Source organism: Nyctereutes procyonoides, unplaced genomic scaffold (assembly GCF_905146905.1).
Source record: "Nyctereutes procyonoides isolate TBG_1078 unplaced genomic scaffold, NYPRO_anot_genome, whole genome shotgun sequence".
Lineage (NCBI taxonomy): Eukaryota > Metazoa > Chordata > Mammalia > Carnivora > Canidae > Nyctereutes > Nyctereutes procyonoides.
In genome coordinates this window covers 21,141,044-21,167,998 of record NW_026575141.1, presented here as the reverse complement: position 1 = coordinate 21,167,998, position 26,955 = coordinate 21,141,044, and positions in this window count along the sequence as shown.

Here is a 26,955-nt window from a genome sequence, read left to right as displayed (position 1 = left end):
TCCCATGATCATCATTACTTCTTATTTACTCTTATTTATTCTTCTAGATCATTTGGATATTTTATAGATTTTTTCATTTTTATTTGCTTCATGATTTTACTTGAAGAGAATTTAATAACACCAAGATGGTTATTCTTCATCCACTCAACTGCTCCCACCCCTTTTCAAGGCATAACATTTCCTATTTCCAATCCTCCCCGGGTTTGAAAAAAATAGTTTGGCAATGGTTCACTAAGAATTGTAATTTAATCCTTTGGAATAACAGGCTTTTCATCTGTGCTCTCTGCAATGATCCTGCGATCTGCCACACAATCAGTTCCTTAGAAAAGAACAATGCTACCAGAAAGAAAGAAAGTACTGGCAACATGGTAAAGAATATGAGGCCTTTTATAAGATTTGTAAATATAAATGAATCTTGATAACAAATGGCATCAAAATATGAATTATTGCTATTATTCAAAAGAAGAATCAGGACATTTTTGGCAACAAATGCAAATGAACCTGAGTGTCTGGGCTTTTGATCTGGACTGTGTAAACACAGGCTCATAACTAGGTAGTTTTGTGTTTATATTGGTGGAGCCTCTAAAGTTATGCTTACAGATCCAGGAACAATGCGACATTCAAGAAAGAGCAAACACAATCTTAAGTCTTACCTCCTATGTCCCTTGACTCCAGGAGTGTTTGTCCAAGTTATCCCTGTATTTTATGGAGCAGGTTATTGTAAAAATTGTACAGATGCAGTTCTATGTCTAAATGCTACACATATATTTATTTAAGTGGGATTGGTCTCTAATGAAATGTCCTCCTTTTGAGACAATTATAGGCCATTGGCAATCTGCATAGTAATTTATCACCTCATTTTCAGTCATTATCACTGTTAGTCAACCATGTGTTCCACAGTCTTAACATCACAGAGAGTTCACCGGGATTAGTTAGGTGTTTTAAGATTCATTATCATCACCATTATTACTACAAATCACACCATTTATTTAGCACCAACAATCTGCTGAAGAAAGCAAGTTGGCACAATCTACTGTGGATAAGAAACCGGCCTCCTGCATAACAGAAGCCTGGGACTCCAGCTCCAGGCAACAATAAGTGAGGGAAGATGACTAGTAGGCTCTTAAGAAAGGGTACAGGAGTTACATATTTTCAAACCCCCCATAATGCAGTCTCCTGGAAGGACAAATATTTTGCAAAACTCCTCTTATTTCTTCTAATGGCCTGATCAATAGAAAGTAAAGACAGCTGACCAGAAGGCATATTAAGATGAAGGGACTTGGATAAACTGCCTGTGTTTATGGCACAAAATTATTATTATTTTTTTCTGAAAAGCCTTTAAGACTAGAACCCTCTCAAACTGTCTGAGCTTGAAGTTGGTGTATGAGTTTACTTGTCTCAGAGTTCTTCACTCTACTAGCATGGGCTACCTCTGTAACATACGGAGAAATGATCCATCCAGTTAGCTGAAGTGGGTGGCATAAGCCTGGCAGTCTGAGTTTAGCCATCAGAATACTATATGATATAAAAGGATACATTTTCTTCTGATCTAATTATTGCAAGCAATGTAAGGCTCTACTATGACTTACTTGGAGTATAAAGGGCACCTACTAAAATATTCCTTAATTCATTTTATAAAATATAAACATTTAAAAGTTCAGTGATTGTAATTATGATAATAAAATTTGAAATTTGACTTGGAAACTAAGTTAAACAAAAAGCAGAGAAAGGTTTTCTTTTTGTTTGCTTTAGGTTCTTGTTTGCTTGTTTGTTTTTGGTCTTTCATAGTATGAGCCCAAGTCCTGAACAAAGCTTAAGAACTAAAGGAGTCATATGGGAAAAATGTTTGTGTTCCTTCTCTGTATTTTTATTTGATGATTCTGAAAATTTGGAGTAAAGCAACAATTTATACCAATAAAAGTTTATTTTATACTTACTGAGAAACAGTAAGTTCAAAATCATCTTATATTTGATAGTGAATAAAATCTGAGTTACTAATGAAATTCTTAGTTTGCATGAAAATCACACATTTTTATTTATATAGGATACAAATTTTGACATTTTGAAAGAATTACAAGATAAAATAGTGTTATTGGGGGCTGATTTGCACATAGGATAAATATTCAGTCTTCTATGTGTCCTTAGAACTCCTGGTTACAGTAATACTGACTTACAGCTAAGGATACTCCATATGTTAATAAGCCAAGGTTTTCTATAATAATTAAACATTCATAGTCCCTTTATTTCACTCCAATTAGCATCTGTGCACATAAACATAACTGAGGTAGAAGAAAACTTGTTTTCTATACTTGAGTATTTCAGTTTGGTGTTCTTGGTGTGAGACATATATATTTTATAGAAAATGACTGCAGAAGAAAAAAAGTAATGCTTGAGAAGATAGAGTCCAAGAATTCTTAAGTTTTTGGGAAGATATTAGATATAAATATAAAAAAAATTGGTGGGTTTTTTAGAAAGCAAAGTGAACAAATATATTTCATTACTTTTTTATAGCCTGGGAAGAACATCTTTCTACAAACCTACACCAGCTAAAAAAAACCCTTCCCGAAATGACTGGTGCCATGTGTGGGGTTACCAGGAGCAGGAAGAAGTGTTTCAGAAGACAGAAAAAAATTGAGTACAAATATTGTGGTTTTTCATTGTCTTCAAAAAACTGAGTTTTTCAGATCTTGGACCTGGAGGGTAATTTACATAACCAAGTATGAGAGCTCTCACAGAATGATTGCACACCTGCCTTTGGCGAAACAGAAAGAAAAACTCTTGTTGAGTAATGTACCATATGCAAATTGAGGGATCAAAGGAGCACAACAGCTGGTATGCAGAGAATATTTTTCAGATTCTTAGGGAGCATCAGTCTGGAGGCATTCAAACCTCCACCAGACTGGCAAAAGTACACTGTGCAACTTGGGTGATCTTAACTTGGGTATGAATGAAACTGGCTTTTGGAGAAATAGATAAATATTATGGCCAAAGTCCAAAACTCATTGGAATTGATAGCTGGACATCCAGCAAAGTGGGAAAAGTTATTAACAAATTCATTAATTAGGATCCTCTTTACATTTCTACCCCCAATTAAAAACCTGTATAATCGGCACTCTTTTTATTTCAATTTTTATTGCTAGAAAGAGATAAGTTACTTGAATTTCACAAAGACATGTCAGTGGCACAGTTCTCATTTTTCTAGGGCAGGATGGGCACATCTTCCGTCAACATTTATATTAAAGACATCCCGTTTGAAAGCTAAGCCCTTAGGTGAGCAAAAAAAAAAAAAAAAAAAGTCATTATTCATCAAAAAGGGACTGCTAACAGGACCTTAGAGGCATTGTTGTCAATGGAAAGAGCTCTGGACCCACTGCAGATTCCAACTGCTCATCTGCTAAATGGGGGAGAATAACATTTGCCCTGACCATGTCACATTTGTTGTGAACATCAAACAAACAAACAAACAAACAAACAAAAACAAATAGGTGAAGGCAGTTTGTAATGTGTAAGATGATATATACTGCAAGAGATTATTATTAATTAATGAATTCACTAACAGCGATTCTTAATTTATGGATATATTTTTTAAAATTTTTATCTATTTATGATAGTCACACACACACACACAGAGAGAGAGAGAGAGGCAGAGACACAGGCAGAGGGAGAAGCAGGCTCCATGCACCGGGAGCCCGACGTGGGATTCGATCCTGGGTCTCCAGGATCGCGCCCTGGGCCAAAGGCAGGCACCAAACCGCTGCGCCACCCAGGGATCCCCTTAATTTATGGATATTAAAGAGGTCTCAAATCCACAAAGATCAATGTAATTATTATAATTATTTGACCCTTGTATTTATTTTGATTAATAATCACATATATCTCTTATTTGGGCAAGAAAGCTGAATTTCCTTTCTGAGTCACCCTATATTTAAGTCTGCCTTTTCTGTGTTTGTGAAACTCAATGAACTCAACCAGGACATCAACAGGGAAGTGTCACTGTTGATTAAAATATTGGCACTTATGCCCTAAATCTAATCACCAAAGACAAGACAAAACAAAACAAACAAAACTAATGTCCTATTCTATGCAATCCCAGAACCCTGATCTACTGACCAAAAAGCTACCACGGTAGGCAAAAATTACACAGACCACTGCTATTCTATGTAAGCTTTATAATAGCCCATTCATAATATATTAGGAAGCATCATCAAAAATAATCAAAATCTAACTGTGTTCATGGAGCACAATTCATTGTTGTAGATTTTATTTTTTTCTTTCTAGAAAATTTACAGGTGGACCTCTGGTCATGAAATTTCTAGAAGTTCTTGGCCATACAAGTAAGCTTTGAGGGGTAGAAATAGATAAGCCCTGGAATGAATTTTCTTGGCTCAAATTTTACATGCTTATCTTTTGTCAACTTTCTTGCTTTTATATTTTCTACATACTCCATCATTTCCTTTAAAGAGGGAGAAGGCCTAGTAACTGAATGTATGTTTTGCAAAGAATCAGTGGCCTTTTTCTTATAGTAAACCCAGGTTCCAATAATGACCTGTGCAATGTTCTCTTTCTCCACCACTCTTGACATGGCCTCTGGACTTGAAGTCCCGTGGCTTCCTTTCTCTGTTGTCTTCAAGTAATGGACCTTCTCATTTCACCAACTTAAGGCTAGCTGGGCCGCTCTGAAACCATTTTTTTCATTTGTAAAATAAGCACCCTTAAGTTGAGGATTTCAAAGGCTCTTTTAGCTGTGACACACTCATGATTCCTTGAGCAATGCCTCCAAAAAGAATCCGATTTTTTCAGTGTATGAGCCTGATAAATAAACTCACAAAGCTTGGGGGCAACTACCAATATCTATTATGAAAGACTTCCACCTCTTTTATTAGCTTGAGCTTTATAACTAACAAGCATCTGGTGACAAAAAGCCATGACTAAAATAAACATTTTTGCAAAAGACCATTTAATTCCATCTTATTGGAACCACTTGCCTACCCCATGGTAATAAATGTGGAGTATTTCACTGTGAACAGTTACATTTTGAATGACAAATATTTACTGTGGTGATGGTCACTGGAATACCTACTGGTATTAGAGCAGCAGTGCTAATTATTAGCTAACCACTTTAGCTGGCTAATACCTAATCTAAGCTCTGTCAGCAACTGGTTAAGTAGCCTAGAATAAAATTCAGTTTCCTTACCTGGGAATTGGGAATTGGGCCACTGACCCAGCTCTTGGAAAGCATTTGTAATCACTCCAATTCTCAGAGGACAAATGACCACCTGGGATCATCTGAGCCTCTTTGGGGATGCATTTACTCTTTGGGGCCATTAGGGGAACCATTTAGGACTGTAGCAATGATTTACTAATGTTGCCCCAGTGGCCCCAAAGGGTTAATGCACTTTCCATATACCTCTTGCTTTCTCTGTGTAAATCAACTAATCTATCAGATCTATCAGATGGTGCCTTTGATGAGTCAATTTGCTTGACACAGGTGGGCATTTTTCTTGCAGACTGTACTTGCCTCTTCTTGGCTCATAAAAGAACAAGAGCCAAACCCTCACAGACATCTACACAGCATTCTACATCATAGTACTTTGGGATTAGTTACGAAACACAGAGCTGTTAACCACTTGAAGCTTCCCATGCTGCTCCTGTATTTGCTAATCTTTAGAAGAATAACACTGAATGGTGGTATTGGAGTTATTTGATAATCTTGACTTATGTATCTCATTATTAATAGGTATAAGGTGTGAACATCTATCTACCTAATTGTCCTCCTCTCCTTCCATCTGGAATCAGAGAAAGAGGATTTTTAAGAAGATGAATCCTTCTGGATTGCTTCCTATCTGCTGTCTCTGAAAGTAGCATTTTAATCAAATATTCCTACTATCTCCTGCATCATTAACCTTTTTAAAAAAACATTTTGTTGTGTTACTTTTTTCTTTCAAACTGTGTGAAAAGCTCTAATCTTAAATAAATCCTACCCTCCCTGGACTTTATGTTCCTTTTTGCTTCTTTCTTTCTCTTTCTGCCCTTTCCCGTTTATTCTTGTGAAAGAGAAGCCCATCCTTTTGCTCTTTGCTTCATCATTCACTCTATCATCCACTGTAGCCTACTCTATTTGTGCTCATCATCGATAGGAACTAGATGATTTTGGTTTTTGAGAATCTACAAAGTGTTTGAGATCCATAGGAAAAAGTGATTGGCTTAAATACAAAAAGAAAACTAGAAAATTTTAAAGAGTGATAATTCCATAAGGAAAAATACTGTTTACCTAAATTCATTTATGATACATTTAATGTAGAATTTGATACATTTTAATGTTTGCTACAATATGGGGTAAGATCTCCAAAAATCAGCCTATTCGGAGTTTAGGAGAGTTTTAGATGGTTGTGTTCAGAGATACCCTAATTGCCAAATCCATGTGACTATTTTCAGTCCTTATTTAAAAAAAATGAAACTGCATTTAATAATGTTAACCATATCTGCCTTTGTCTTTTCTTCTTTTCTCTTTCCTTGGTTTGTGTAATATCAGCATCTTCCAGTTTTTAACCAACCTCTTTGAGCACTCCTGCTCAGTCTCCTCTGGATTTTTTTCCCCAGAGTTCCATCTTGACTGTCTTCTCACTTTATCTACTTTCCTTGGCAATCTCATCCATGCCCAGTTTCTTGGGCTCCCTTATATTCTGAGTTCCATCACTATCCATGCTGGTACAGCAACCTCAACTGCTCTCATCTTTGACCTTGAAAGTCTTCTCTTCCTCTCGTCTTCCTATATGAGTAAATGATACCCTATCCAACCAGAAATCTGGGAGACCTTTCTTTCTCTCACATTTTATACCTAATTAATCGGCAATAAAGTCAACTCCCTTGTTCTCTTGAATATCTGTCTCCTTCTCTCCACTTCTTAAAAACGGTTCTGGTTTTGTCATTCCTATGTTCAATCCCTTCAGTGGTTCCCACTAACTTGGGACAAAGCCCCATTCTTACCAGGACTCATAAGACCCTCCATAAACTGGCCTCTGCCTGCCTCCCCAGGATCAATTCCAGCCACTCTTCTCTCTCACTCTGTCCAATCCATATACTGTAGCCCAACTGGTGTTCTTACTTCACTGTCACAATGATCTCTTCCCTTTTCATAAGGAGCTCCTCACCCTGGGACATCTTTCCATCTAATCTTTCCCTAGACAGGCCTTCCTTGAATCTCCAGATCATGTCTGCTTTCCTTATGCCCCATTCCATCCACCACCATTAAATTCTCATTGCACTGTGGGCCTCACCTATGGTAGGTAGTTCTCCAACACCACTGTAAAGTCTTTGTTCAATGTCTGTTTTTCCCAATAATAAGTGTACCTGATACTTAGTAATTTCTATGTGCCAGAGAGTTTTATTTATGTTATTTTATTTACTTCTTAAAGATTTTATTTATTTGAGAGAGAGAAAATGAGTAAGAGAGAGAGCACAACCAGAGGGAGGAGCAGAGGGAGAGGGATAACCACTGAGCAGGGAGTCCAACTTTGGGCTCTACCCAGGACTTTGGGATTATGACCTGAGTCCAAGGCAGATGCTTAATTGACTGAGCCACCCAGGTGTCCCTGTATTATCTCATTTTAATCATCACAACAATTATGAAGTAGGTTCAATCATATTCTAGTTTTATAGTAAAGGAAACTGAAACGCTGAGACATTGTAGCCACAATTAATATTGCTTTAGTGAACCAGTAAGCTCCACAGGGGTAGGGGCCATATCTTGTACCTCTAGGACCCAACAGATGATTGGTATATAATAGGAGCCAACAAGATGTTGCTAAGTTAATACGGTCGAAATTCCTAGGGTGATATACAAGGTCCTCTGTTACCTTACCCTGACCTACCTCTCCAGCCTTTTTCCCCAGTAGGCTTGTCTCTTCTTCCCTAGGTCCTATCCTCTAGCCACATAAGCAGTTCCATGAACAGGCTAGAGTGACTCACACTTCTGCCTTTTGTATGTTCATTGACTCACTCATTGATTCACTCAGTCTTCATTCATTCATTTATTGAATACCTAATGAAGGCCAGGCAGAGAGGAAAGTCCTAGGATAGATGTACACGATAGGAACACAGAAAAGGGATATGTAAGTAGGACTGAGGAGTCAAGAAAGTCTCCCAAGAGAGGTAACAACTCTAAAATTGAGTTTTCATTTCCCTAGAATGTGCATATCTTAATGCAAACCCCTACTTCCTTTCAGGGCTCTGCTCCAATGTCTCATGCAGTGGTCTCTCCATGTAAAATTTGTAGACATAGCATACTACATGTTTCTAGCTGATGACCTCCCCCATCAGTCAGATCCTCTACTCTTAGTCTCAGCATAGAGGAAATACCTAATAAAACAATGATGAAGGAACAAGCAAAATAATCACCCTTTTGCCGAAAACACTTCAATTCATTGCACAACTCTGTGCACTTACCCAAAACCATAGAATTTGGATTCATTTTCAGAAGAGACACATTTCCTTAACATAAAAATCACAGAGACTGGAGAGAACTGACACCAAGCATCATCACATAATTTTATTTTAGGCATGGATGTATAAATAAAAACACTTAGGGACAGACACACACACACACACACACACACACACACACACACACACACAAATACATACACTGACCCATATGCTTTTGCCAATTTGGTAAACCTAATTACTTAAGAAAATAATTCACACTATCAGGCACATTCTCCTGAAAGTTCTGGATAATGTGGAGAATATTAAACAACAGAATGTTAGTTAGTATATTTTCTGAAAGGCAAGATCATCCTAATGATTCTCCCATTGATGAAAAAGGACTCTTCATCATTAGAAACAGACTGTAAATGTTAGGCTGCTAATGTGTTTTGTACATGGGTGAAAAAAATCATGCCATTTATACATTTTGGACTAACATCAAAGCACACTTATGTCACACTGTTCTTTTTGGGTTTGTCATATGGAGGGCTCTTTGAAAGTTGTAATGAGATGCAAGCTTACCCCAATGTCCCCTTCTCTACTCATCATGAAGGATATCTTTGACTCTTGGGGGAACCAGAGTTCTTATAGGAGGAGCTGCTGAGGGCCATGCCTGGTGTTCTGCAATCCTGTTTCTGTTTAAGAGTATAACCCTGAGCTACTTTTCTCTCTCTCTCTCAGGATAAATTTTTTCACCTGCCAGACAAATAGGTTGGACTGGAACAGGGTTAGCAGATGTTTTTGGTAAAGGGTGAGAAAGTAAATATTTTGAGTTTTGGACCACATGGTCTGTGTTGCAACTACTTAACTCTGTGATTGGAGTGTGAAAGCAGCCCTATAAAAGTATGTAGACAAACAGCCATGCCTGTTCTCCAATAAATTTTTTTATTTACAAAAACAGGCAGTGGGCTAGATTTGGCCAGTGGGTCGTAGTGGCAGGCGCCTGGGCTAGATGAATTCTAGGATCCCTTTTCCCTTTTTTCTGCCATGTGTTCGGTTTAAATCATTGTGTGAGAGTTCAGAATTGGGAGATAACCGGGGGAAAAATGGAGCACACTTTAAAGAATCATTGGCTGGATGAGATTACTATATTTGACTTATCTTTTCACTTGGAATCTTTTAACTTTGTAGCATAATGCCCCTATTATATTTAGCAATTAGAGTGCCATCACAAAGTAAAATGTACAACCATTATTCCTTGAAAAGAGAAAAGGCTTGCGGTATGAAATGATGCATGCAAAGAGTGTGGGTGATAATTTACTCATATAATCATTTCTATTTCAGTTCTATGGCAAGTATTTCTGGAGATGGCTCACACGGCAAGGAGATGTTTAAGATGTGCACACCATAATTAACCTTTTTATATACTCTGATAGAAATATCAATAGTCTTCTCTCCACGTTAGCAGTTTTAACTTTACTTATACAGCCTATGGAATGATTTGAATTAAAGAATGACGATTATAAGAAAAAAAAACACAAACCCTTTATACCTTGCGTTTAAAACAAAACATGCATATTCTTCCTGTTATTTTTATATCATGTTGAAGTTCTAGACAATGAATGCCTCTATCTCTTTTTTCTCCCTGGCAGAGAGGATCAGACAACTAGCTAGTGCTTCTGTCATATATAGACCAGTGATTCTCAAAATACAGTTTCTGGACTAGCAGTATCAGCATCACCTAGGAACTTAGAAATGCAAATCTTCCCATCCTACCCCGGATTTACTGAATGAGAACCTCTTGGCGCGTAGCCCTGTAGTCTGTTTAACAAGGCCTCCAAGTGATTCTGATGCCTGATAAATTTTGAAAACCACTCAATGGATTAATACTTTCTAGAAACCAAAATTAAGTGGAAGACCTGGCCTCATACAAAGAGCAACTGACCCTAGGGTTTGCATATGTAGAAGGTGTAGAATAAAGACAATACGCCTCTAGCTATATTACAAGAAGGGAATTGAGGAAGGAAAACGATAGGGAAGGAGAGAGACACAGAATTTTGGTGAATAGGTAGACCCAGAAAACCTCAGAGGTTCCATCTGCAGAGCTAGCTAAGTTCATACATATCACTACTACCTCCTGCCTCAAAGTCATTCATTCAACAGCCCTCACCGTGATCCATGGGTGAGGATGGTGCTTAGGTGATGGGGACATGGAAATGAAGAAGATACTCTCTTTGCCTACCAAAAATTCACAATCTTGGAGTGAAAAAAAGATAAATGGCTCCCTTGAGAATCTGCAGTGAGCACCTCATAGGCCAAATCGAAAGGGAGAGGCTGGATCGCAGGAGCGAGAGACAGGATGAAGAGGGGGAAAAAAAAGATAAAGGAATAGAGAGAGTGAGCATGAAACAATTTTATTTGTACTAGAATATTTCAGACTTTGCTTTTAATCCCTCCAATTATTCAATGGCAACCTCTGCTTTGATTTGGAGATCTGGACTCCTGATGGTTCTTTATTCTCACTGCTCCTTTGAACAGAACCACAGAACTGCATCTAAAAGTCTTTCCTTCCCTTATGATGCTTACAGTTGGCAAAAAGCAAAAGAAACTCTAGACCTAAACCATTAAGCTATGTATGGGTCAGAAACAACATATTCTTATACTAACATCCCCTGGTCATCTTCCTAGTTCTGTGACATAGTATTAATCCTGGAGCCTTATCTGAAAAGTATCTTTGCATCTACCAGGAGAGGGTTATAGATGAAACCATGTTATTAAAAACTAACACCAAATCAAATATCACAGTGCTTTTAGAACATGGATGATTTCTAGAAGTCACCTTACCAAACAGACTAAAACATTTTGAAGAATGATTTTATTATTGTAGTCAAATAATATGTATCTCCATTATTAAAAAAAAATCAAGCAATAAAGGTACAAAGAAAGAAGCAAATAATTTCCCAAAGTACAGATGACTAACATTTGGTGAAAAGAATGCATAAATACAAATAGAGGGTAAGTAATCAGAAATGATTTCAGAAAGGGGGTTAATATGGTACATGTTATTTTTAGAAATAGTTTTTATTTTGCAATAATTTTAGATTTACAGAAACACTGCAAAGGCACGACAGAGTATTCTCATAAACCCCTCATCCAGCTTCCTCTACTGTTAAATCTTACATTATCATGGTACATTTAGTGCAGCAAAGAAACCAACACTAGTATATTACTATTGACCAAACCCAATACTTTATTTGAATTTCACCAATTTTTCCACTAATGTCCTCTTTCTGTTCCAAGATCCACACTGCATTTGGTTATCAGGTATTAGGATTCTCCAGAGAGGCAGAACCAACAGGGTGTGTGTGTGTGTGTGTGGAGAAAGAGAATTACTATAAGGAATGAACTCATAAAGTTATAGAAGCTAAGAATTCCCAAGAACTGCAGTCAACAACGTAAGCCCCATGGGCAATGATGTACTGTTTCAGTCTGAAAGCTGGCAGGCTGGAAACCCAAAAGAAGTTGATCTTTCAGTTTAAGTTTAAAGACTGGAAAGAACTGATAATGTCCCAGCTCAAAGCAGTCAGGCAAAAGGAGTTTCCCTTTCTCAGTCTTTTTGTTCTATTCATGTCTTTCTTTCTTTCTTTTTTTTTTTTTAAGATTTTATTTATTTATTCATGAGAGACAGAGAGAGAGAGAGAGAGAGAGACGCAGAGACACAGGCAGAGGGAGAAGCAGGCTTCCATGCAGGGAGCCCAACGTGGGACTCGTGGGACTCGTGGGACTCGTGGGACTCGTGGGACTCGTGGGACTCGTGGGACTCGTGGGACTCGATCCCGGGTCTCCAGGATCATACCCTGGGCTGAAGGAAGCGCTAAACCGCTGAGCCACCCGGGCTGCCCTATTCATGTCTTTCAATTGATTGGATGAGGCCCACTTACATTAGGGAGAGCAAACTGCTTTATTCAGTGTACCCATTCAAATGTTAATTTCATCCAGAAATACCCTCACTAGGGACATACTCAGAAGAACATGTGACCACACATCTGGGTGCCCTGTGGGCCAGTCAAATTTACACACAAAATTAATCATCACAAGTATACATAATATTTCAAATTTAATTATATCCAACTTGCCAGATCATTTCATAGGTGATGCTCTTCATTTAAAGTGCTCACAGTAAGCAGACAGCTTTCTAAAAGCCCCTATACTTCTGTCCCCATCAGTTTAGTTGAATACTTTCCACAAGTTTGTGTTTAACTCCTAACTTAAAAATCATATAACTGGGATCCCTGGGTGGCGCAGCGGTTTGGCGCCTGCCTTTGGCCCAGGGCGCGATCCTGGAGACCTGGGATCGAATCCCATATCGGGCTCCCGGTGCATGGAGCCTGCTTCTCCCTCTGCCTATGTCTCTGCCTCTCTCTCCCTCTCTCTCTCTCTCTGTGACTATCATAAAATAAAAATAAAATTAAAAAAAATCATATAACTTCTGGCATCTGTCTGGCTCAGTTGGAGGAACAGGTAACACTGAATTTTGGGTCCTGAGTTCAAGCCTTACATTAAGTGTGAGGATTATTTAAATAAGTAAGACTTTTAAAAATAAATAACTTATTTAAATTTTTTAAAAAACAGATACAATACCAATGTAAAAAGAATGAATTGTTATTTCCATGAAGACTAGATGGAGTGTGTTAGGAAGACTGCACAGACGTAAAGTAATTCAAAATTTACTTTTATATTAGGTATGAGCATCACAACGGTAAAATTTTGGGAGGCAGAGGGGAATCTAGAAGAATTCTGCACTCAGATTCATTCCCAAGTGTCTTTCAGCTCTTGTTTCATTTTAAAGAAAACTGAGACCGGAAATCCTGGAGAATACATTATTGGTATAGTTCATGCAAAATAGATGGCCGGGGGGAATTCCAATCAGGGGACCACTTTCAAAGTAGAGATTTTGGCCCCAAATCAAAAGATTGGCAAATGACTATATGTGTGGTTTATGTTAAAATATGCGGCTAAGGAAGATGAAAAAGTTTAGGAGATGGAAAGTTGTGATAGCTGTACAACAATGTGAATATGTTAATGTCACAGGGCTGTACACTTAAAAATGGCTAAAATGGTAAATTTTATTATCTGTATTTTACCACAACAAAATGAAATATGCAAAGTATGTATATTTTTTCAGATTCCTTGTTTTAGCAAGTATTTTTAGTTAACTTACAAATTGAATAAGAGGGCTTATTCTGTGTTAAATTTATTTTAATCTAATTTACTAGAAGTGGATACCATATGAAATTGAATGAATATTAGGTAAATGATCCCTTTGGTAATTTCAAATCAAGAGATTTTAATTCTCTGACATAACTCTAAATTTAAGAGGAAAAAATACTATGAAAAACCTTAGGAGGTTGGAACAGCTTAATCCAAAGCAGTGCCAAGTCCTATGGTACATTTAGAAACACATGGACATGTTTTTGGTGGTCATAATAACTAAGGTGATCCTGGCATTCTGGCACCTGGGTTCCAGAGAAACCAAACATTTTACAATGCACAGGACAGTCCTGGTATCAAAGACATGCCTACCCCCAATGTCAATAGTTCCCTCAGTGATAAAGATTGAGGTAGAGTCAATATATTTTATTTATTTTTATTTTTTTTAGAGTCAATATATTTTAAAAATTATGTTTCAGTTTTGCATGGTATCTCTTGATATCCTTATAAAATTCGAGAAAACGCACATTTTACTTTCTTTCACCTCTCCCCATCTAACTCCACTTTTTTGTTTTACTATTCTTTCCAATGTTTGGTTTATAACATTTATATCCTGTTCTGAAACCATAATTCAAGCAGTTGTTTAGTCTTGATTCTATTTTAAATGATTTAGTGCTCAACACCAGAACTTTTCATGCTGTGGCTTCTACATTTCTGTATCTTTTTTTTTTTTTTTAAGATTTTATTTATTTATTCATGAGAGACAGAAAAAGGCAGAGCTAGAGGCAGGCTTCCTGCAGGGATCCTGATGTGGGATTTGATCCCAGGACCCTGAGATCTTCCCTGAGCCAAAGGCAGACACTTAACCACTGAGCCACCCAGGTACCCCATGCATTTATGTATTCTTTACTTTGATTCATTTACTTGGTTGCCTCGATTTTATCATATAGTAGTTTGTTTGTTTGTTTGTTTTAGTTTTTTTTTTTTAAGATTTATTTATTTTAAGGAGGGAGAGGAGGGGCAAGGGCAGTGGGGGAGAGAGTCTCAAGTAGAGTCTGTGATGAGTGTGGAGCCTGACATAGGGCTCAATTTTTATTTCTTTACATTCTTTCATGCTTACTATCTATCTGTTGCATTTATCTCAGCAAGATAATTTAATTGGATTTAAAATTTTCAAGTCACATTATTTTCTTCTGAACTCTGTAGACCTTGCTACCCCATCTCTAGTTTTGAGGGTGATGTGGGGAAGTCTGGAGTCAACCTAGTTTCCTCCTTTATAAGTGACTTACTTTTTGCTGGTATACTCATAATATTCCAATTTAAAAAAGGATTTTCTTCTCTTATTATCTTGTAAATATAATATTTGACACATTCAAAAGTTCAAATATAAAATATGTACAATATACAGAATCAAAATAAAAACTTTAAAATAATCATTCAATTCAAGAACTGAAAGGATCACCAATAGCATTGCATCTACCATGGGTTCCTATATTCCTTACTTTCCCCTGAGAGAGCAGCTCTCATGCATGTTTATCCTTCCTTTGCCATATTCCAAATAGTTTTATCAATGTGTATAAATCCATAAGTAACATATTATGCCATTTGGCTCATTTTGTTTCATAAAAATGGTATCACAGTATCTATAATCTTCTGGAACTGTCTTTCATTCAAGATAATATTTTAAAAGATTCATCCCTGTTGTTTTGTGTTACTATACAGCACTCACTTTTTAATAGTATTATTGGTACATAATTCACATGCCATGAGGTTCACCTTTTAAAGTATATAGTTCAACAGCTTTCAGTATATTTAGAGTTGTGTGACCATCATCATCTTTTAATGTTAGATTATACTTATCGCTCCCAAGAAATTGTACCTATCAGTAGTTACTGCCAATTCCCTTCTCCCCTGATCTTTTATACCTTGTCTCAGCACGAGTGCTCTGAAATCCCACCCCTATTGTATATCAAGTCTCCATAGATGTTTGGGTCTATTCTCTGTTCTATTTTGTTGCTCTCCATTTGTCAATTTTTCTAACAATCTGCCAAAATTATAGTCTTAATTATTCTTTTGAAGATTTTATTTGCTTATTTACTTGAAGGCGGGGGGGACAAAGGAGAGGAAAGGAGAGAGAGAATCCCAAGCAGACTCCCCACTGAATGTGGAGGCCAACACAGGGCTCATCCCATGACCAGGAGATCATGACCTGAGTGGAAACTAAGAGGGAGAACCTAGCACACTGAGCCACTCAGGCACCCCTACACTGTCTTAATTATTACAGCTTTTTAATTTTTAGAAAGTCCTGATACTTGTTACAAGTTGTCACACTCAGTTCTTTTGGAGTCTCAGTTTCTCTTAGCTCTTCCATACAAATTTAGAATTAGCTTGTGCATTCCATGAAAAATCCTGTGGGGATTTTAAATCTACAGGTCAATTTGAGAGAATATACATCTTTATGATATTAAGTATTGCTGTCTATAAATGTGGCACATCTTTTCATTTATTTAGGACCCCAATGACTTCAATCAAGTTCTATTATTTTTTTCTATACAAATCTTGTATACCTTTTGTTAAATTTATTCCCAAATACCATGTATTTTTAAAAGATTTTGTTTATTTATTCATGAGAGACACAGAGAGAGAGGCAGAGACATAGGCAGAGGGAGAAGCAGGTTCCATGCAGGAAGCCCGATGCAGGACTCCATCCCGGGACTCTGGGATCACGCCCTGAGCCAAAGACAGATGCTCAACCACTGAGCCACCCAGGCGTCCCAGCGTATGTTTTTATTGCAATTATAAACCATGTCTTTTTTATATTACATTTTTAAATGTTTATGACCATTGTTTAGAAAGGCAATTGATTGGTCTTAGAGCCAGCCACTTTGCTAAATTCTCTTATTATTACTAATAAGTTGTTTTTAGATTGTGATTTTCTATGTATATAATCATAGTATTGGCAACAAATGATAGGTTAATACCTTTTTAATCTTTATGTTTGTATTTGCTTTTTTAAATCTTACTATCTGGCTAGAACTGTGCTCAAAACATGATAGTGGGAAAACCTGTCCTGTTTCTGATTTCCAACGGATGCTTTTAACTTTACATCATTAAGAATGTTTACTAAAGCTTTGGTAGATACCTTCATTCACATTAAAGAAAATTCTCTTCTACCCAAAGTTTGCTAAGAGTTTTTATGTTGAATCTATGGTCAACTTTATCCAATGCTTTTTCTGCTTCTATTGAGATTATATATGGGTTTTCCCGTTTAATCTATTATGGTGGGTCACAATTCTAGATTTTTCTTATGTTGAATTTTTCTAGCATTCCTGGGATAAACCCAACTAGGTTACAATAAACTTTTTGTTTAACCCCACCAGATCTGGTAATACTTTGTTTTAGGTTCTTGAATGAGGTTGACAGAGACTGACTATAATTTCTGTTCTCGAATATACCTGCTATTTTTGGTGCCCAGGTTATGCAAAATGATTTAGGGAGTATTTCTTATTTTTCTATTTGCTGCTTAAGTCTATAAAAGGCAAAAAATAACATTGGATGCTTAGTAATTCCATTAATAATATTAACATGAGGGGATCCCTGGGTGGCTCAGCAGTTTGGTGCCTGCCTTTGGCGCAGGGAGTGATCCTGGAGTCCTGGGATCGATTCCCATGTCGAGCTTCTTGGATGGAGCCTGCTTCCCCCTCTGCCTGTGCCCCTGCCTCTCTCTCTCTCTCTCTCTCTCTCTCTCTCTCTCTCTCATGAATAAGTGAATAAAATCTTAAAAAAATTTAACATGAGCCTAGTCTTTCCTTGTGGGAAGTTTTAAACTATGGGTTCCATTGCTTTGGTAGCTTTAGGACTATTCAAGTTTTTTAATTCATAAGTCAGTCTTGGTAAGTTATATTTCCTAAGAATTATCTCATTTTATGTAGGTTTTCAGATTTATTGACAGAAAATTGCTCACAGTATTTTCTTTTAATCTGTGCTGTATATATATTTTCATTCCCTTTTTAGTCTTTGTATGATTTGTGCTTTTCCCTCAGTCTGTCAAAGGACTGTCTGTTTAAGTCTTTTTAAAAAGCTGACTTTCATGTTTGTCTTTCTGTTGTAGTTTTCAATTTCATGGAATTCTCTTATTTTTATTGTTTCACTCCTTTTATTTATTTCAGTTTTCTTCTGTAGCTCTTTTCTAAATACTTAAGATGGGTGCTAAGTTCATTTTTCAGACTACTTTCTTTTCTAATTATGACTGATAAATTTCCTTTAAAAATATTAGTTCTGACAGGTTATATTTTCATTATAATTTAGCTTTAAATATTTAAACTTTATTATGATTTTTAATTGATAAATGGATAAGTAATATCTTTTCAAGACATGAGAACTTCATTTTTTTTTAAGGTTTTATTTATGTACTCATGAGAGATACAGAGAGAGAGGCAGAGACATAGGCAGAGGGAGAAGCAGGCTCCATGCAGGAAGTCCGATGTGGGACTCAATCCTGGGACTCCAGGATCACTCCCTGGGCCGAAGGCAGCGCTAAACCGCTGAGCCACCCAGGGATCCTCGATATGAGAACTTTATTTTTTTTTTATTATTTTTTTATTTTTTTTTAAATTTATTTATTTATTTATGATAGTCACAGAGAGAGAGAGAGAGAGAGGAGAGAGAGAGAGAGACAGGCAGAGGGAGAAGCAGGCTCCATGCACCGGGGGCCCGATGTGGGATTCGATCCCGGGTCTCCAGGATCGCGCCCTGGGCCAAAGGCAGACGCCAAACCGCTGCGCCACCCAGGGATCCCCGATATGAGAACTTTAAAGATACCCTTTTGCTATTGACCTTTGTATTAATTGTCATCAAAGAATACTATCTTTCTAAGGAGGTCAGCTTTAGATTCAGAGTTCCTTTAGTATAAGTCTGTTGATGATAAACTTAGCAACAAATATTATTTCATTGCCTATTTTCTGTTATTACTGCTGAGCAATCAGCTGTCCATGAAATGATCTTTTTACGATGTCTTTCCTCTCTACTTTTGTCCTTGTTGCTCTAGAGTCACTACTTGGTGATACTAAGGCATTGATTTTCTTTTTATTTATTCTGTTTGGGAATATTGTGCTTTCTGAAATTGTAGAAAAGTGTTTTTAGCATTTCTGGAAATTTCTCACCTGTTACTACTCCTTGATTGGCTTTATTCTTGCCTTCTGTGGCTTCGATTTGACATACGTTAGACCTTCTTGTTTCATCATCAATATTTTAAATTATTCTCATATTTCCCAGTCCTTTTCTGGATTGTATTCTGGTTATTCACTTCTATGTTTGAGATCATTAATGCTTTTTCAGCTTTGGCTAATATGCTTTTTAACATGTTTGGTTTTTCTTTCATCATTTACATATTTTATATTTGGATGCTCCATTTAGTTATTTTTCAAAACTGCCTGAACATTCCTACAAGTTATCCATTGCCTGCTTAATCTTTTGGTTCTGTATTCCTTTAAGTACTTTATAAGCAGCTGGTCTCTATCTGACAGCTCAAATATAGATGGCTTACCTCCTTGTGAGTCTAGTGGTCTTTGATTGTGAACTAATAGTGGCCTGATTGTAAACTGTGGGAATCTCATGGGATAACTGTAGGACACTCTCCCATGGAGATTTGGTTTGGTTACTGTTAGAAGTTGGGAAGACTACCCACCTGGGGTCACATTAGCTCTCTTTGAGAGTCCTGGCTTAATGCATGATCTCAGGTTGAGTTCCCCTTCCTTGCTGTCGACTCTAGGTTCAGTACCTAAGTTACAATTTGTAGTATCCTTCTGGTATTTTTCTTCAGTATAACACAGTTCTCTCCTCTGCTTCTTGCTCAGAACATTTGTTGGCTCACTGCTCCAGGCTCCAGTGTTGTCTCAGCTTGTTCCTTTTATTTGAAGAGTGGGGGGGGGAAACAGGAGGATTGGATTTGGAGATTATTTTACCTACTTCCAGGGAGTCCAGCAACAAACCAAAATGTTTTATTTAGGATCTAATTGGTTTCCAGCAGAGAGTGTCTTGTCTACCATTGCTGCTGGAAGTGGAAGTCCTATTCTTCATCTGTGAAGTTCAATAAATAAAATACACGTGCTGGCCATTCTGTCTCTGTTTTCTCAGCACAAGGTTCCCTATTATGATTTAAAGGGTCAAGTATCTATAATAATTTTTTTGTATTTTCAATTACAAATAAGGAAACTGGGGCTCAGAAAGGTTAAATGACTTACTCAATTTGTGATAAGGTGAGAGTGGGGCACTAAAAATCATGTTTAATGTCTAATCCACTAGTCTTTTTAATAAATCCTTCTAATACTCTTTAGGTCTAATTTTAAAAGAGGTGTTATATTAAATTCTACCTGTAATTGTTTATATTGTAACAAGATCTATTATAATCACATCTATACATCAGTAAATCCAAGCCTATATAGAAACTACTATAAATGCAATTTAATATATACATAGGCATGACTATAAGGAAGATACCTTGAAGTTTTAAAGGGAACTACATAATCTTAATCTTATCTTTCTCTAATAAGCATGGTCTTCAAGATCAAGATAATTGTACACATAGAACATTTGTTTTCCCTTATTCACAAAAGCAAATAATTTCTGGTAAATATTATGGTGACTTGGATTAGCTATGGTAATCCATATTATACTATGTCTCAAGTAGCCTTTTAAATAATCTCTCCATTGAGTTAACTCATAGGTTAAAACAATAAATTACATAAATATGCCAAGAGGAAAAAAAGTGGGATTCCTTGTGGGCAATGCTTATAACAGTCCTCAGGAAATCTTTCAACATAAACAGTTTCTTAACATAGCATAGAATTGATAATATAGTCCAGGGAGAACAAGGGGGAAAACTAGAGACAATCACTAAAGCAGTCATTTCAATTTAAGGGAGACTGTTACCAGAGAACCTGAGTGGAAAGGAGTAGAAGCACACGTCTGATATACCAACATTCCAGCAAAGTTACAAATAGCTGTTAGAAGCTACCTTAGGATTTCTGCAATCCTATGTTATAGTTTCTATTTTATTAGTTTTGTTTAGGAGAAGTATTTTAAACATAAAACAATTAGGTTTATGTCCTAAAATTCATTTTAGATATTTTGAGGGTTGGGGTAAAGAGATGTTTCCTAAAGTTCTTTTGAGGTGGCTTAGCTATAAGAAATCATTATATATCCCTTTTTTAAAGTTTTCATACATTCCCCACCCCCTGCCCTAGAGCATTTTAGTGTCTTTAATTTTTATTTCTAAGTTAACATTGCAAGGGAATATAATGTACTTAGAGGGTTTTTTTCTCCTTTAACTTTCTCTCCCATTTAGATTTTGATACTCCACCCTTAACTTCCACCCCCAGAAAACTTCTGGCATGTAGCTCCGCTTATCAAAAGTTGCATGCTCAACCAAGCCACCCAGGCACCCCAAAAAGCAGGTATTATTTTAGTTAAATGGGACACTCATTTGAATATAATTATACTGAGTTTTTTTTATGGGGGCGGATACTGTGAACCTTTTAAAAATCCGTATTGTTAACGTTGTTCACAGCATGGTTCACATCTGCTACTACTCTTGAAAAACACTAACAGATGAAGATATTCGTGAATTTTACAGGCAATAGTTGAGGTGTAGAGCTTGGAGTGGCAATGCCTACACCTTAAATAGTGGGAGGCACTAAGATAAGGCAACCTGAAGGGAAGGGCACACAGAAGAAGGTAGTTTCTACAAGCCAACTCTGTAACAGGCTTTCCCAGAGTCAATTTCTAATTTTTCAGTAAATGATTATTCCTCTGATGGATAGCTCAAGGCCTTTGTTTCTCTTTTTCAGATTCTACCTTTTATCTAGTAACATGAAATGTTATAAAAGAAGAACTTAAATTATTTATGCTACACATAATCTGCTAAGCCTAAAAGGGAAATTATTGCCCTGAAACTTCCAACAAAGCTGTCCCCTAGGGGTCTGGTCTCTGCATCTGGGTGTGAATGAGTACTCTGTCACATTTGCTGCTCTTAGAGGATACCATCAATTTAAACAACCTTTGCAGTCTGAGTTGCCTGGTGTTACTATTGTTATTTTTCAATAGTAATGATAGTTGCACTTGTTAAGGAAACCAGCTAATTCTGAGAGACTTAACACTAGGATAAGTCGGTGTATAATAACACAATAGATTGTTTCTAATTGCTGAAAGAGATGTCCTTCGTAAGTCTCCTGACACAGAGTCAGAAGTTAGGCCAGTGAGAGAAGCTTGTTACACCTGGAGCCCGGTGGGAAGCAGCAACAGTTGGCATTTTCTCAGGAGACCCAGTTCACTCATTATTTTAGTGTTTGTGCTAGTGAACACCTTCGAAGTGAAAATTAATTTCCCTTTTGGATTACTTAGCATATTATTTTTAATGTTGAAGTTTTCCACATCATCCTTAGCCACAAATTTTTTCCAGGATGATTGAGTTAAAAAAATTTTCACATGATTATTTCTAACAGCACATAAAAACAGATTTTGAAAGATTTTGTTATTTCCCATGATTTCCTTGTGGACATTCCTAATGATGATCTTTCTTTAAAAGAAAAAAATGAAATTAAATACTATTACGTATTAAAATGAAAGTTAAGTGTTTTATTGTGAGGAGGGGATGAAGGCTTCCTCAAAACACTCATAGGATGAATGAAAATCCACCTATTTCTGTCTAAAAAATTCCAAACAATTAAAACCTCAAGTGTGGGGCAGCCCAGGTGGCTCAGCGGTTTAGCACTGCCTTCAGTCTAGGGTGTGATCCCGGAGACCCAGGATCGAGTCCCACATTGGGCTCCCTGTGTGGAGCCTGCTTCTCCCTCTGCCTGTGTCTCTGCCTCTATCTCTCTCTGTGTCTCTATGAATAAATAAATAAAATATTAAAAAAATAAATAAAACCTCAAGTGTGCTAATCAAAAATAAGTTTCAGAATATTAAGATCATTCTGAACCTGCCTGAAGTCCTGCCTATTTTGCGTCTGTCACCCAAATCTGAATGGCAAGGACAAAGGCCTTTCTTAATATATCCAGCTGCTCCCACTCCTGCTAGAGCATCTCTGGGCTGTACCTAGAGACAAGAGGCAAGCCAGAAGAGCATGAAATCAACCCGTTCCCTTTTCCTCTTCTCACTGCTCCCTTACCCATCAAGACCTCTAATTCTGAGTGGCTAGAGGAGCTTCTGATGCCTGTCCAGGTCCCTTCCTGCCAACTCTGCACATGGGCAGCCTCTTGAGAGGAACACATTCAAAGCTGCCAAACGCTCAATGTCACTTCCTCAGCACAAAACTTTTAGATGAATTTCCAAGAAGGCAGCATTTTGGGGAATTTTGCTGTCATTTCTTCAGAAGGAGCTACCAGGATAGGTTCTTAATGTCCTTACAAGGAGCTATGTTTAGGATAAGTTTAATAAGCTGTTAAATAACTGTGGCAGATAAAATGCTCTGTAAACATGACAGTAACAAATGGAAAACAATCTCCTATTTATACTTAAATACATTGTAATGTTGTCTATGAGCAAGTTTTTTTTTTTTTTAAGGGGTTTTGAGGAAAGAGATTTGTCTTAAAAATAAGGCAGACTGAAGCCAGAGTAGATACAGAGAAGTGGAGATCTGAGAAGTGGCAGTGAAATTTCTTTTTGATGAGGTTTAGTAGTATCACCTTTTTCTTTGAACTTTTTCTGTGTGTTTTAGGTTAGAGGAGAAAGTAGCAGTTTAGGAGAGCAAATAGATCTTTATTCTTGGAGTGAAAAATAAAATTCTTCTTCCTTTTAAACTGAGAACCAGCAGGTGAGATAATTGTTTTTAGGGAGAGATGTAAGGCTTTTTAGAAACCTCCTCAAAGAAATGCAGATGGACAAATCCTGGAAGGCTTAGGTTGGGATCTACTAAATCCAGGAAGATACTGAATTTGAATCATAGTGACTGAACAACTAACGTTAGTGAGGTAACGAGATGCATGTACTGTTGACTTTGGAACTATTGTGGGGGCTAAGGGTGGGTGCGCAACCCCACACCGTTGAAAATCCAGGTATAACTTCTGATGCCCTGCCAAACTTAACTGCTAATAGTTAAGTTGACTTGAAGCCTTACTGATAACCTAAATGGTCAATTAACTTATATTTTATATATGTATTATAGACTGTTATCCTTACAATAAAGTAAGCTAGAGAAAAGAAAATGTTGTAAGAAAATCATAAGGAAGAGAAAATACATTTACAGTACTGTATACAAAAAAAATTCCACGAAAAAAAAATTCCACGTTAATTGGATTTGCACAGTTCAAATTTGTTTTGCTCAAGGGTCAACTGTATTTCTTTAGCCTTAGCAACTACATGTGACATTTTTTTCCAAATGTGTGTTTAAAATGTAGAGTGTAGGCTTTATTATGTGATTTTTGATTAAATAGAATATTCCTTTTTTTAAAAAGATTATTTATTTTAAAGAGAGAGCATACATGCACATGTGAGGGAAGGGGCAGAGGGAAATGGAGAGAGAGAATCTCAAGCAGACTCTCTGCTGATCACGGAGCCCAATGTGGGGCTCAATGCCAGGATCCTGAGATCATGACCTGAGCCAAAATCAAGACACGGCTGCTTAACTGACTGAGTCACCCAGGTGGCCCACTAAATAGAATGTTCCTTTTATATTTATACTAATGTGCTACAATAAAGTTCTGTTTCATAGAAGAAAATAATAATTCCTCTCTGGCTTGGTTGATCCCATGCATACTGGATGTCATAACCAGAATGATACATTGCCCAGGCACTAGCATCCACCAGGCAGAAATCAAATTGGTATGGTATGTCAAATGAGGTGAGATATAGGGATAAAATACACACTCTATAGAATATTTGTTACTACATTCATTAAAAAAATATTTTATTTATCTATTTGACACAGAACACAAGCAAGGGGAGCAGCAGGTAGAGGAAGAGGAAGAAGCAGGCTCCCCACTGAGCAGGAAGCCTGATGGGGGGCTCGATCCCAGTACCCTGGGATCATGACTTGAGCAGAAGGCAGATGCTTAACCAAAGTGAGCTACCCAGGCGCTCCTATTATTAGATTCATTTAAGAGACATTTTCTGAGCATCTCTGTTCATTCACTGGATCACAAAGCCAATAGCAGAGATATGAGAATTCCTTACCATACCTAAGAAATCAAAAGGGATGGATAAATTTAGACAAACAGTATCTTCCTGGATCTAAAAAAAATCTACCTTGAATCCCATGGTATTTCAGTTTGGGGCTGTATATTCTTCAATATAAATTCTCTCCAAACCCATCCTGCCTTAGAATAAATGGGATAAGGTAGAAAGAAAAAAAAATGAACCAGAAATTCCAAAGTAGAAGAAACACTTGACATAATCATGTCCAAGCCAGAAAACCAAAAATTAATGTTTTCCTATAAAGGATGGAGGATGTCTAGCTGGGTTATTAAATGAGCACTGGAGTATGCAGAAAGAGCCATAAGGAGGATTTACTGGTGTTGGAAGAACTTTAGCCCTAGCATTTCATGAGTTTTGTGCTTTCAACTTTATAGTTAGACAATTTCACTCCTGCAGTTAAAAAAAAAAAAAAGATCCGATATATAATAAAATTAATGCTATGAGGGAATGGGAGAAGAAGTGAATTTGTTGATTTGAAGGAAAATTATGTTTCAGAAGAGATGAGTCTATATACATAATTTTTGTTTTTTTTATATTTAATTTTTGGCTAAAAGTAAGATTTCTAAGTCAAATAGCTGGGACTAGTAGCAATTTCAGGCCAAATGCAACTTCCATGTGAGAAGGGATTGTTTAAGGAATCTGGTATAGTCCCAGAGAACACAAAAAACAGTGCTTAGTTGTAAACATTTTGTAAGATTATCCTGTGACTCTTCATGTATTGGAGTTAATAGCAGTTCCCTAGGCCAAAATTTAGCCTGGAATATGTGCTTTCCTAGCAAATAAAGTCATTGGTAGTACCTGCTATAGTGATTTTAAACCAGGACTCTCAATATAAAAGTGACTGTTATAATATTCCATGAGCCATTTGCTTTACAGCCAGATGAAGTCATAAATATAAAATAAAGCTGTGGAATATTTTCTTGTATCTCCTTAATGTTAATAGCTCACATCTATTTTAACAGCTTGGAAAAGGTGTCAAAAGTAGGGTTTGGAAAATAATTACATATCCCTTCTCCAAAACTCCATCTACAGCTTTAGTAACTCACAGAGGAAGTTTCAACTAAATAGTAAAGTTATTTTCACATAAGAGATTTAAAAACTAGAAACAACAGTTACTTTCAAAAGTCATCTAGTTTCTACCTCTATCTGATCCATCATAAAAAGCAAGTATACTCTGAACACGTTATTATCCCAAATGAATAGACAACTAAATTGTGTATCCAGGAGGATAGCTAGTCCATACAAACCACCCACTTCAGATAAGCAACAATGAACACCCACTTTCCTAAGGTCAACACATTACATTGTTATGGTGCATTTTTAAATTTATATTTTTTGGAGCATAACAAAGCAACAGATAAACCATTGTTATTTTTTGAGTGTGTACTGGGTATTTAGCATTAAGCAAAGGGTTTGAAATAAGAAAGCTCTTCTGGCATTGGGTCAAATGTAGCTCTGTGTGGATAAGGACTGTGCCGCCTTCTGCCTTACATGGAATAGGAATAAATGAATGAATGGCTGTGGTCTTTACAATGTTATGAGGAGAGAGAGAGACAAGTGCCATATTCCAAATCTGTTAAAGAAGGGTGTTGATAAGTGGTTGGTTACTAAGCACTGGACAGCATCAGCTCTGGGAAGGAATATCAGGGAAATAGAGCCCACTGTTGCCTTTCTCCTAGATGAACTTTAGGCAACTTGTCTTTGTGCTAGAAAAGAACCTCGGTTTGGTTCAGAACATGTACGGTCAATCCTGCCTTCCTGTCCTGAGCCAAACACTGGTTGAAGAGGAACCTTTTCTATCCCTTTGATTTGAGCCAGTCCTTTCTTTTACTGCTATCCTTTTTTTCTATTAGCAAAAAATGGATTTATTAAATATTATTTATAGATGCTATTCCAGGAGTTGCCACATACTGGCCACTGACTATACATTGGACTCTCTGCCAAGCAGCTGACATGTAATACCTCCTTTAATTCTCATCTCAACACTATGAAGTAAACATTATGCCCATTCCACAGAGAAGAAAATGAAGATTCAATGAGATTCTATACTTTGTTCAAGGTCAAGGGATCAAACCTAGATCTATTGAATTTTAGGGTTTTAAGCTTGTTTGCTTCCCTATACTCACC